At 35.7% G+C, this 11,408-nt stretch overlaps 1 protein-coding gene across 3 annotated transcripts in view; it reads left to right on the forward strand.

Moving 5' to 3' along the window:
- Positions 1–2,840, forward strand: part of LOC110265946 — a 4,346-nt gene extending 1,506 nt beyond the window's left edge. For 2 of the 3 annotated variants that reach the window (XR_002352642.1, XM_021109540.1), the window contains exon 3: positions 2,792–2,840. The gene's annotated coding sequence lies outside the window, so the exon portion shown is untranslated. Of the gene's footprint in view, positions 1–2,071; positions 2,117–2,791 lie in introns of those variants that run through there. The other variant, XM_021109541.1, reaches the window with a different exon arrangement.

Consider the following 11,408-nt stretch of genomic DNA (forward strand, 5'->3'; position numbering starts at 1 on the left):
TTAGAATTGATCAAGATATCAATTAAGTTTGAAGGGTTTCAACTTAGGGTTGTTTTGAAATTAATGTCAAATGAGTCGGAAATGAAAGTATAGTAAAACTAATAGCAACTTATTGACTAAGTGAAGGTTTCAGTAGAAAATTAGAGTTTTTAGTCTAAAAGTCGTTGATCAAGTTGTAAAATTCTAAGTTAGAAGGTTAATAAGGAATTCGGGTTGAAGTTAATTAGTGTTTTCAAAGTTAAAATGTAAAACTTGATTTTCTGCATTACTTTTAAATGAAGCCGGAGACTTTGAAAATCTATAACTAATTTTGTGATGATCGGAATTGCATGGGACTAAGTCTGGATTAAGCTTTGGAATACAAGAAGCTGGACTGGTGAATTTGACGCTTTTTCATTAAGTTTATGATTTATGGTAAATTTTTGAGTTAGGAATGCCAAATCTGGTTTTCTGCAGGACGCTTAAGACAGCAGCAACTTGTCTCCTCTATTAAAAATTCTCCAGTTTGAATTTTGAATGGAACCAATTTTAAATGAAACTCTGGTCCTAGTACTTTAATTTCAAAAAAATTTAGAATTGTTAGAGTTGTGGTTTTAAAGATATGAATTTTTAAAGTAAGATGTATTATGCAGTAAAAATCAGGTTTTGTTTTCTAAGTTAGTAACTTTGAAACTTTATAATTTTTAATTCTGGAATTATATTGAGATGCAACCAATTGGAGGTGAAATTTGAGTATGGTTAGTATATATGATTTAAATCTCAGGGTTTTCCATGTTTTAGTCAGTGAGTTATGGGACTTGGAAAGAGGTTGTGTTCAATGATTTGTAAAACAGATTTCAGCAGAAAATTACTTAACTTCCAAGCTACGTAACTCCTTCATTAAAAATGGTATGACCTTGGAACCAATTGAGAAAGAAGTTTGGATAAGTTATGTTTAACTACATTAATTTCAAAGGTGGTTGGATTTAATTTGGATTTTATATGAAATTTCGAATGTTGTACGCTGCTGCTGTCTTCTGGTTTTAAGACACTACAGAGCAGTCACGGTTTTGCTTATATTTCCGAAGCTAGAGCCAGTGAAAAATTGTGATTTTTGGTTAATAGAAAGCTTAATCCGAGACGGTCGCATGAATACAAGGTTTGCGTAATTCCGAATTCATTTGATATTTTAAAAATAAAACTGAAATTAGATTGCCGATGTTGTTTTGGTGATTACTTGGATATGGAATTTGAGAAATAGATTTTCTATACTATTATCAAATGTTTTTAAGAATATATTATTGTGGCAATCGTTGATAAAGGTTTGATGAGATGTTGAGAAAGAGGGAACCCGTAAGGGTGGTTAAATCTGAGTTTTAGGGGAGGTGCTGTCGAAATTTTATAAAAACCTGAGGTTTTATTTGAGAAGTCATTTTAGAAAATTTGAACTTGAAAATTTATATTATTTGGGTTCTATCTAAATAAGAGAAGAATTATACTATTTTGAATTTGGAATTATCAAGGAAAGGTTTATGTTTCATGTTTGAATTATTCAAGGAAGGAATTATGTTTTGAATTTAATTTAATATGAAAAAGAGTTATGCTTTGAGCTTGAAATAAAGGATTACTTTTCAGGAGTTTGGTGAATTTTATAATATTTGAATCCAAATGGTAAAGAGAAATGGTTTGAATTAAGATGTTGTAAAAGTGAAAGATGTAAAGTTTGTACAGTATGATTGAACGGAGAAAGAAAGAGGTACTGCATAAAAATGTGAAAATGATGATGAATAATGAGAATGATGATGAATGATGATAATGAGAATGATTATGTGATGATTTGTTGCTTGAGGCAACCCAAGAGATATTTATTTGTTGCTTGAGGCAACCCAAGAGATGTGTTTATTCATTTGTTGCGTTAAGGCAACTCCAGATATACTTGTATGATCATCTGCTGTAGTGAGGCAGTCAGATAGATAATGGTGTGATCACTGAGAATGCTTTCCTATGGTACAGATTCATATTTTATTTCTGTAAGGCAGAGGGGTTATTTCCTGCTACAGAAGTACCGTGACCACCTGTTCTATTTCTGTAGTGGCAGAGGGGTTATTTCCTGTATACAGAAGGTGTGTCGGCGTACATCCCTACAGTGGCAGATGTGTTATTTTCTGCGTGCAGTGGACCCTGTGGTGGCAGAGGGGTTATTTCCTATACACAGGGGTATACCCAATAGGAAAGCCTTATCCAGACAGAGGTTGCTGGATAACGTCGGGAGCGGGTTAGTAACCGACAGATGAGCTCATTACTTGCACTAGGACTAGACATGCATCATCCTTATTTGCGCATCTGCATTTGATTGTGTTTGCTTGTTTTATTTCTTTGTAATTTGTGTTGCTTGTCTTGTTTCTTTGTGATTGTGCTGTTTGTTTTAGTGACTTGCTTGTGTGTTTGATTAGATATTTTTGTTGATGCTGTGAACTTAGTAAAGTATTGAGGAATGGTATTTGTGAAATGTGGTTTGGGTATATTATTTATGTTGCTGATTTACTTAGTTACTGTGATGGTTGAGGAATGCTATTTGTAGCTGATGAATTGCTAGTGCGATTGAGACTTTATGTAAGTAATATGAATTAAAGAAAGGGATTTAAACGGTTTCAAGTAAGTCTTGAGAAATTTTTGAAAAGGTTTGATAAAGAAAACTACATTGGAAACTTGAGTTAATTATTTGCATGTTAATCATTACTTTTACGACATTCCCATTCCCTACTGAGAACGTGTGGTTTGTTCTCACCCCAAAATCTTCCACCCTTTTCAGTGATACAGGTTCGAAGACTCAGTTTGAAGCTGCGGGCGATTGTTAGACCTTATTTATGAGTTAAGTTTTTTGAATTGAGTTGCTTTCATAGAATTCCCTCGCCCTTATTGCTTAAGATTTTTATTTTATACAGAGGGATAGGATTTGTATCTGAGTTTTATTTGAAATCTTTTGTATGACAGATATTATTATTAATAATTATGTGATTATTATTACTCTGAAATGTTTGCTATATGATTTTGATAAACAAAAACAAAATTTTCTGGAATTTTCTATAAAACTAAATTGCGATATCGAACTAAAGGCTTAATAGTAAATAGTTAATAAAGGAATGTAGGTTGGTAACGCCTTACTTTCGGTACGATCATGACGTTCTGAAAGTTGGGTCGTTACATCAAACGCCTCTCGACTCAACCACATTTCATTACTATTATCATGATCTTCATTATTTATTTCCTATTCAACATTACCAATTGCTCATTAATTCGAGTAATGATGACAAGTCATCTTAGCCTATTTTAGCATGTCTTTTTCTTTAGTTTTCATTAGAATTATGCACTTTCTTGAGCTACAAGCAAGCTCATTGAGTAGATTTTCATGTTTCCCTTGATTGAACCAACCATATGTGAATTCATGCCATTTCATGAGGTTTTGTGCTATATTTGTTGCATATTGTGGAAGATTGAATACCTCATGATTTTGAGCAAAGCTTTGATTAGTTTGGTTGATCAATGATAGGTGAAGAAGGCTTGGAGAAAGGTTGAAGCAAAGAGGAATGGCTAGAAGTGAAGAAAGGGATAAGTGAAAGTGAACTTGGAGGCATGAAGTTAGCCCCAACGTTAGCCCCCTAACTTGGAGGCTAACGTTGGGCATGAAAATCACTCCCTGGGCTCCCACGTTTGAGCCAACGTTAGCCCCCTAACTTGGAGGCTAACGTTGGCACATGACATTGCAAAAGAGGTGGCCAACGTTAGCTCCAACGTTAGCCCCCTAACTTGGAGGCTAACGTTGGCACATGACATTGCAAAAGAGGTGGCCAACGTTAGCTCCAACGTTAGCCCCCTTACTTGGAGGCTAACGTTGGAACTTGAGAGTTTCTCCCCTGGGCACCAACGTTTGTGCCAACGTTAGCCCCCTAACTTGGAGGCTAACGTTGGCACTTAAATTTCAAAGGGGGAAGGCCAACGTTTGCGCCAACGTTAGCCCCCTAACTTGGAGGCTAACGTTGGCACCACTAGCATATAAGGAAGGCCAACGTTAGGGTCAAAGTTAGACCCCTAACGTTGGCATCAACGTCCAAACCAGGGAATTTAGCTTGCTGATATGAAAAGTTAGGGTCAAAGTTAGACCCCTAACTTTGACCCTAACGTTGAGACCAACTTTGGCTAACTTCATTTCCGATTCAATTGGTTCACTTCGGTTCTTCTTCAATCTTCAAAGAGCAATCAACCAAGGCCTCTTTCAACCCAATTCCACCAAGAACAAAGGTCCAACTCAAGGCTTGAAGATCATTTTGGAAAGTGTATAAATAGGATAGAATTCAAGTTATTAGGAGAGCTTTCCTTTTAGAATTTTGATAATAGTTTTTGGGAAGCTTTTGTTACTGAGTGAACTTGAATTTCTTTGTTTCCTTTTACTTTCAATTTCATTTTACTTTTGTCTTGGATCTTAGATTGGAGAATTGAAGATATTCTGTTTCAATCTCAATCTTGGATCTCTCTGCTTTCTTTACTGTTAATTGAATTTCATTTCCGGTTCATTGTTCTTCATCTCTATTCTTTGCAATTTACAATTCCCTTGCAATTATCTTGTTGGATCTAGGAAGGCATTGAGATCTAGACTTGGTTTTCTAGTCTCTGGGTCCTGAGATCTGAATTTCTCATTTCAATTCCCTGTTTATTACTTTTCTTGTTCATTTACTTTACTGCTTCAAGATCCGGTTCAATCCCAATTCCCTTTCCCTCTTCTGTTTGATGCAATTTAGTTTTTCCTTGTTTAATTTCTGCAAATCCACATCCCAATCCCCTTTACATTTCAAGCAATTTACATTTCTTGCACTTTAAGTTTCTGCAATTTACATTTCTTGCACTTTAAGTTTCTGCCATTTAATTTCTTGTTCTTTAAGTTTCAGCAATTTACTTTCCCGCTCTCTTTAATTTCATGCAATTTGCTTTCTGCAAATCACAAATCACCCAACCAACACTTGATTCGCTTGACTAAATCAACCACTAAACTAAAATTGCTCAATCCTTCAATCCCTGTGGGATCGACCTCACTCCCGTGAGTTTTTATTACTTGATACGACCCGGTACACTTGCCGGTTAGTTTTGGGTGTTTTGGGAGAGATTCGTTTCTCACCAAAATATCTCATCAAGTAACACTTCTCAAAACCCTCCCAAGTATTTCCTCAACTTATCTAACAGACCCGTCCTTATTCTAAGGCTTAAAGATTCACTACGGACCGTAAACCAGTGTTAAAGAGGTTTGGAATACTAGAGGATTGGTTAAAAATTCAAAAATCTCATTTTTTGGCTAAGACAACGGCTCGCATCACGTGCGTACTCTCGTGTACATGAGCTTTCTAAATTGGGTTCCACGTACGCAGCCCTTGCTCTATGTACGCAAGATTACAAAACAGTGAACACAGCTCACGTTGTGCGTGTAGGTCGCGTACACAATACTCCCTTTTTTCTCAAAAGCTGCTAAGTCATTAAAAATCTATTTTATACACCTAACTCCTGATGTTCATAACTTTCTCTACAAAACTCTAATTTCACAAATTTTAAACCATTTTAAAGCTCTCAAAATTATCTTTAATTTGAATCAAATTTCATTCAAATCCAAAATCCGAGACTCACGTTATGGACTGCCAAAGTTGGTTAAAAATCAAGTTTTTAAACTCTAACTTTCCAAATTCTCAATTCCAAACCCTCAATTTCACAACCAAAACAACTCCAATGCTCCTAGACATGTTCATACACTGCCCTCTCATACCATAATATACCAAGCTACATGATTTTCCCACCCTATTTCAATCCAACATCACAAGATCATCATTATTCATCATGATGCTCATCATATATCACATATACACACACATTTAATCCATTCAAAACCAAGACCACTCATAACCAAATCCAACATCATACTCATTACTTAAATACATATACATTTATTCCATCAAAATCCAACGATCCTCAATACATCAATAATCATCATTATTCATCATACATAACCCATTCAATTCACTCTAATCTTATATTCATCATTATTCATCATACATAACCCATTCAAGTTTCTTACCAATTTTTTCAGTGGGTTTCATAGAAAATTTCAAGATGAACGCGTGGTCGCTGACAGCTCGTCAATCAGAGCTCCGTATTAAAAGATATAGAGGATTGAAGGTGATGTTAGGATTTGGGGTTTCCTTCTTGCTCCCAGCCCTCTTCAACGTGAAATGTGGAAAATGGGGGAAAGAAGTGGCTGAACTATCTTGATATATGTTGGGCCATGGGCTTAGTTTGGGTTCGGTCAAACCGGTTCGGCTCGTTGGTCCAGTTTTAGGCCAAAACATTTAAAATTAGTGTCGAAATTCATATTTTAATTATTTCTACGCTTCTAACTGATCAAATTTAATTTTTTAATTTTTTTAAATAAAAATTAATTTATTGGTTAACTACTTATTAATTACCTGGGGTTTACATCCTGTCCTCCTAATAAAAATTTTTGCCCTCGAAAATTTTGATCTCTTGACAAAAAGTAAGCGAGAACAGCTCCTCGTTTTTTTCATAACACCTCGCTCGCATCCACGAGTCGCTCTTTGGTTCTTGTCCACACCGAACAATCTATATTAAGGTGATCAATCTTAATATCTTAAGTCTAGTGCTTCGAATCTCCAAAAGTATGCTCTTGAACATTCATGCTATATATGTCAAGCAGACATCCTAAATAGCATGTACATACAGCTAGAGTATGCTCAGAAGTATAGTCAGTCCGTCCCTCATGCTCTATAGGAACGAACTGCTCTGATAACATAATGTAACACCCTACCACACAAAGCTTTATTCCTAGGATGTAAATCAGAGTGGCGAGCCACTACGACCTCTAAAAGTAAAAATACTAATATAATATAATTGAAGGAAATTGTATCTAGGAGCCTTGAAAGAAAAGTTAAACGAGAAACAAACAGAAAAGCGCATCACTTAAAGATCAGATAACCGCAAAAAGGTAGAAAAGATTGAACAAAAAAGATAACATAAATAAGATCAGAGTTTTAAAAATATATATAACAAGTTCCTGGCTTCACCTGCGAAGCCAAGTCGGCCGGAGTATAAATACATACATATACATCACGAAAGTCACCCAAAACACAACACAGCACCTGTTTTCCCCAAGTCAAACTCTAAGAGGGACAAAGAAAAACATATAAAAGGCAGCGAATCTATTTATAATTTACACATAAATGGAATACAAATCCTACGTCCCAAAAAGAGGTATTTGCTTCCAAAGAATCTCCAAAATGCTTTGTGAGGTGCCTCCTGATCTGAATCTGAAAAACAACATATGTATGGATTAAGAACTGAGGGTTCTCAGTATTGTAAAGGTACCCACATATGTAATATTTAAGGTCCTGGGAAAGCCAAAGGCATTTCTAGAACTTTGACACTCAGAAATTTAACTCAAATAAATAAGCTAAACCCGAAAGTATGTAACTGTCTAAGGTTCTCAAGTTCTGACTGTATTCCTAACTCTACAATTCACTTTCTTTCTCATTAAACTGTACAATTCACTTTCTGTCTTTCCAACCCTCCGAAACACTGGTAGAACAACCCTCGTCCTACCTCTACTAGACAAGGGATCTCTCTGTTGCAAACACATAAAAAACATACAAGGAAAGCACAAGTATATATTGTAGATACAGCAAGTAGAACAAGTAGTAAACAAGCAGAGATAAAGCAGTTAAGCAAACCAAAATAATGCACGTTCAAGCAAAACATACAAATGCACATGATGTGTGTCTATCCTACTGGTTGTGAGCTTACATCCCAGTTACTTTGTCAAAACCCGACACACCCGGTAGCTAACCCGGATATCATCTCTCTAACATGCCTCCACTCTCTTGGGATATAGTGCCCATCACACTCAGGAAATAGTACTCGTCACACTCATTGGATATCGTGCCCATCGCATTTTTCGGGTGTTTACACACTCTTGGGATATAGTGCCCACCACGCTCTTGGGATATAGTGCCCGCCACACTCATGGGATATAGTGCCCAGCACACTTCCAGGGTAAAGTGCTCCCAAACTCTTGTGATATAGTGCCCGCCACACTCTTGGGATATAGTGCCCGACACACTTTACAATAGAGTGAAAATGATGCAACAAAATAAAACAGAACATACATTCACACTTCACATTCACAATCATTGTCTTCATAATCACTTTCAATTATTCTTCTTCCTCATTTCTTACACTGAGCAAGTAGACAACGCCACTGCATTTTACCTAGAGTCTCAACTCATACCCGGAGCAAGTGAATAACACCACTGCATCTTACCCGATCTCACATATCTCAATCAATCTCATAATATCTCATTCAAAGTTCATAATTAACTTAGTTCTTCTTATTCTTCTTCCTCATAACTAACCTCATCATCAAACGCCTCTCGACTCAACCATATTTCATTACTATTATCATGATCTTCATTATTTACTTCTTATTCAACATTACCAACGACTCATTAATTTGGGTAGCACTTCACAAAACCCTCCCAGGTATTTACTCAACTTATCTAATAGACTCGTCCTCATTTTAAGGCTTAAAGACTCACTACGAACCTTAAACAATTGTAAAAGTGGTTTAGAAAACTAGAGGATTAGTTAAACATTCAAAAATCTCATTTTTTGGCTGAGACAGGGGCTTGCATCACGTGCGTACTCTCGCGTACGCGAGATTACAAAACAATGAACATAGCTCGCGTCGCGCATACAGATGGCGTACACGACACTCCCTTTTCCTCTAAAGCTGTTAAGTCATTAAAAATCAATTTTATACACCTAACTTCCGATGTTCATAACTTTCTCTACAAAACTCCAATTTGCACAAAGTTTAAACCGTTTGAAGTTCTTGAAATCATCTTTAACTTGAAATAAATTTCATTCAAATCCAAAATCCGAGGCTCACGTTATGGAACGCCAAAGTTGGTTAAACATCAAGTTTTTACTACAAGTTTCACAAACTCTAACTTTCCAAATTCTCAATTCCAAACCCACAATTTCACAACCAAAACAACTCCAATGCTTCTAGACATGTTCATACACTTCCCTTTCATACTATAACATACCAACCTACATAATTTTTCCACCCTATTTTAGTCCAACATCACAAGATCATCATCAATATTAATAATCATCCTCATCATATATAACATATACACACACATTTAATCTATACAAAACCAAGACCACTCCTAACCAAATCCAACATCATACTAATTACTTACATACAGATACCTTTATTCCATTAAAATCCAACCATCCTCAACACATCAATAATCATTATTATTCATATGCTCATCATATATAACTCATTCAATTCATTCCTATCTTATAGTCTTCTAACCTAAGTTTTCACGAAACGTTATAGATTATCTACGAGAAACCAAAATCATACCTTGGCCAATTCCTCTCTAATGCTCAAACTCCACCAAAGGCCTACATTCACAAGCTCTAAGCCTCCACCACAAGGATTCTCAGTACCCAACACGCAATTCAAGCTTCCAACTCTATCAATTTGCCTCCAATGAACATATATACAATCTAACTCCACACTAACATCACTAAAATCAATATAGTGTTTACTAATTTAACAATTTCACAAGGGTTATAGGTTTCTCACCTTACTGACGAATGTTTGGGATATAACCCGGCAAGTCCACTAGTGCGCAAAATTAGAACTCGCACAACTTAACTGACAAGTACACCGGGTCATCCAAGTAATACCTAAGGTGAGTGAGGGTCGATACCATGAGGATTGTCGGACAGATGGTTATCCTATTCGACCTAGTCAGGCAACAGTAAAGGTTGTTTATTGGTGTGAAACGTATAAATAGTGAAAAGCAAGTAAATAAAGCAAATAAACAGGTTTGGTGTAAAACAATGATGAGAAAACAGTTAAGGTCTCAGAGATGTTTACTTTTTCGGATTAAAACGACTTATCAACTATTTTAACAATGAGTAATTCATTCTATGGCAAAGCATAAGAGATTAAACCCTAATCTCTTAGTGATTTAATCTCCTATAATCCTCATCAAAGGTGTAACAACCCTGATTTTCGAGTATGCGAGATCTTTTCTGAAGGCACGAATTTTACCAGAAGATCAGTAAAGGGAACACCTCTGTTATATCATCAAGCATCTCAATCCTCATTATCATTATGTTATCCTTAAGTTATAACCTCCTCTGAGGCAAGCTCGATAACGCGGTCACGAAGAACCTAGTTTTTGAACCGTATCGGTTAGGAGTTTTGATTCGGTTTTTCGTAAGTAGTCTCAGTTTGACGAACTGGACTCGATTCATGAGAGAAGAGAGATAATAGTATAATATTATCATTATATTAGTATTAGAATATGATTGAATGATATTATAAGGTTACCTGGTCTGTTTTTGTTAAAAACAAAAAATCGGTTTAACCAGGTTTACAGTTTACTAGTGCAGCTTAGCACCAGCACTCTCTGATGAATTTAGCAATTCTAAGGCCTCATTATACATGTTTTATTCTCATAATAAATATGTTACTAGTGTCATTTATGCTAGTAGCTCATAAAATAATTTTTAGAGATGTTTTCACGAGTGTTTCGATACACCTAGTTTTAGTAGTTATACACTTGAGATATTTTAATATTATTTTAACCCACCTCCAAGCCAACCAATCACAACTCACCCTACTTTCCAGCAAGTCTAAGGTGAGATATCTCTTCCTAACATACTGAGTGAGATTTGGTAAGTTGAGAGTTTTTGGATTTAAAGTTGTTCTTGATGTGATTTAGGAGGAAAAAGTGCTTAAGGACCACCTGAAAGTTTAACCAAATTAGGAGCAGCAAAACCAGATAGGGATTGACGAATTTAATATTGATTGATTGTGTTTGAGTTGTGTGATTATGATATGGTTTGGCTGTGCTTGAAATTGATTGTTTGTATGAGTAATTCTTGTTGAAATTTTGGTGAAAACTTGATGAAATTTGATGAAATTCAAGCTATGAATGTGTGTTCTTGGGGCAGCTGGAAAAAAGAAACCCTAGGCTTAAATTGAGGTTCAATTTGTGTTGAAATCATGTAGAAAAGATGGGGTTTTAGTGGCTGCTAATTTATTATGAATTATGGTAAAAATCGGTTGTTGAAAAGACTGAAAAACGGGTAAAAACAGAGAAAGAATCTGAAGAATTTATGAAGAACATGAAGAACACTTTGAGTGTGATGAAGAACAATGAAGAACACCTTTTTGATCCATAAAAGGGCAAGGAAGTAAATATTTTGGTGTTTGGGGGGTTATTTGGTAATTTCTGAAAGATAGGGTGGTTAAAGTAGAAATATTAAAAGTTATGGGTGGTAAAAAG

The sequence above is a fragment of the Arachis ipaensis genome, chromosome B08, assembly GCF_000816755.2.
Source record: "Arachis ipaensis cultivar K30076 chromosome B08, Araip1.1, whole genome shotgun sequence".
NCBI classification, from domain to species: Eukaryota; Viridiplantae; Streptophyta; class Magnoliopsida; order Fabales; family Fabaceae; genus Arachis; species Arachis ipaensis.